This window comes from Rhagoletis pomonella, unplaced genomic scaffold (assembly GCF_013731165.1).
Source record: "Rhagoletis pomonella isolate Grant_MI unplaced genomic scaffold, Rhpom_1.0 Rhpom_scaffold_00003, whole genome shotgun sequence".
NCBI lineage: Eukaryota > Metazoa > Arthropoda > Insecta > Diptera > Tephritidae > Rhagoletis > Rhagoletis pomonella.
The window spans coordinates 38,733,587-38,735,937 of record NW_023458557.1 but is presented as its reverse complement, the minus strand read 5'-3'; the positions used below and the strand labels follow the sequence as shown (position 1 = coordinate 38,735,937).

The 2,351-nt window shown below is 37.5% G+C and overlaps 1 long non-coding RNA gene across 1 annotated transcript; it reads right to left on the bottom strand.

Annotated features, from left to right (window-relative positions):
- Positions 1–389: 389 nt before the first annotated feature.
- LOC118736574 lies at positions 390–1,739 on the bottom strand. The gene is made up of 3 exons (XR_004992725.1): positions 1,579–1,739; positions 673–1,508; positions 390–600 (listed from the first exon to the last, which is right to left on the bottom strand). It is a non-coding gene; the product is annotated as an uncharacterized LOC118736574 (long non-coding RNA).
- Positions 1,740–2,351: the final 612 nt, after the last annotated feature.

Below are 2,351 nucleotides of genomic sequence, written 5' to 3'. Positions count from 1 at the left end.
TGCATTTAGTTGCATTTAGGTGACGAATTTTGTATGGATAAATGTACATTTAGAGTAGCATTTAGAGCTAAATGCGCTAAATGTGCTTTTACGCGTAAGCAAAAACAGCCTATTAGGCTGATTAGTAAAATGCATCGTTAAAAAGTTTAGCTTGTATATTTATCTCTCTAACGCATTAATTCTATATACGTCAAGACCACCGCCCGACGCCGTTATGTCTGTATTTAATAACGGCTCTATGACAAAACATTCAAGAAATGTGTTCGTAGATTTTTATTTACTTCATTTCATACATTAATATTGATCTGATTTTTTTTTATAAGTAACAGGAATAAATATTTAACAAAAAACTATTTCTCTTAAGCTGAACCAACTTTTAGTTGCTCGGAGCTAATTTTGGAACGCTTTATAAAATGTTTTCATAGACGGTAAATGCAACCCTGGTTGCATCATTTATGAGCTGAAAACCCAAAACAAATAATTAAATTTGTGGATTGGAGCCTTTTGAAATGGCCTTTAGAAACGGCAATGGAATTTCGACACTATTCAAGGAATCGCGAATATAAGCTGCCTTCCGTTTGGCATATTTGCGGTTTAAACCTTCAGAAAGTTACATAAAAAAACATTTTCTATTTTTATTTATTATATATTTTTGAAATAAAAATACTCCACCTTGTAAATTTCTTGAAACCATCTTGCGCAGCAGTTTGTTGATCTTATCTTCACGATTACCGAAATCACCAACCTCAACGTTGTGATTAGCCCTCTTGCGCCAGCCGGCGGTTGGTGTTGAGCTTGAATAGCCAGAGGAAGTTGGAGGCTTTCTTGAAGTGGGATCCAACCGTGAATATTTCGTGCGCCAAATAATCAACGCACTGAATATCGTGGGCTTTGCGCAATTTGCGTTCGCTCACAAAGTTGTCAGAGATTGAGACACGTTGATGGTTGTGCTTGACAATTCCATGTTTGCAGAACAATTCACGAACTGATTTAAGATTTGGATAACCCCATGGAACCCCCATAGAGTTCGGCAATGCGTAGCATATTAATGGTTATATTTGATGAACAAACCGTGGTTAATGTGGCGAAAACGGAACAACAGTAAAACTTTACGCACTTTTGGTGCAACTTTGTTGATACCGCGGTACAGATCACAAAAGCCAATTTGTCTTCTGCAGGCACGTAGAATGGGCCGCGTTTCTTTGCCAGACGGCGCAACGTATTCTCACGTCGTCCATCACGGAGATATTTTGCTTGATATTTCTCAGCATGCACCAAGTTTTCACAGCAGAGCGCTTTAATTTACGCTTTATCAGGGTAGCACGTTTGCTGACCTGCTTCTTGCTGAACTTCAGCTACGACTCTGGGACAGCAGGCAGCTTCCTGGAAGGTTGTTTGCCCTTTGCTTCGGGCTTCTTACCGGCCGTGGTGGTAAACGTGGTGATGAAAAAAATTTCGCCAAATGTTTGGAGCACATCTTAAATAACGCCACTGGATTTATAACATTTCTATTAAGCACAATTTCATTTAATTAAATACTTTTTTAATACATAAGATATGCTGCAACCAGGCACTTACTTTCCCTAATTCCATCTTGCTTATCGGCATAATTTTCCAAATGTGCCTGCGCTGCTACTTCATACTAATAACTTCATTTTCAAACTGCGCCTCAACATATCCTAAAAATACATAAAATTTACATTAAACAATAGAAGTCGCAAAAATTAGCAAATAAAATATTCTCTTCGTTTTGTTTTGTTGTCAAATTTCTGAGAAATGTGAATTCACCACGATGCAATACAGAAAGAACAAGGACCAGGGATGTAATTTTAAGTAAACCTAATATTCAGTGGCAATGCGCAGAGCGTTCCGGGTAGCAAACTTAATTTGTATCAAATATAACATTAAACGGTGGTTATAATACACTTTTTAATATTATTAATCAGAGTACATACATTATGTGGTATTTCTTTCAAAAATTAATGGGAAGTGTTTAGTAGCGCTTACATCGTTTTTGGGGTGGGGGGCGGAGAGGGAGGGTTTGCGGGCCACCAAACTCCCCCACTAGAAAGGGGACAGTCCCCGCTTTCTAAAAAGGCGTCCTCCCACAGGCCCCTAGGGAACCGTTTGAAAAAGAAGGGAAAACGGAATTTTCTTAGTCAAACTGAGCAGTTAGAAGTGGAATATGACCCAACTAACAGAACCCGTGGGATTTTTTAATAAAAGAAATTATGCCAAATGAGATATCGGGCGATTTTGAATAAAGAATAAAAAAGTTAATTAAAAATAGAAAAAACAAATAAAAAAAAATGTTCTTTTTGACAAATGTATTTTTGCGTAGAATTCCTTTC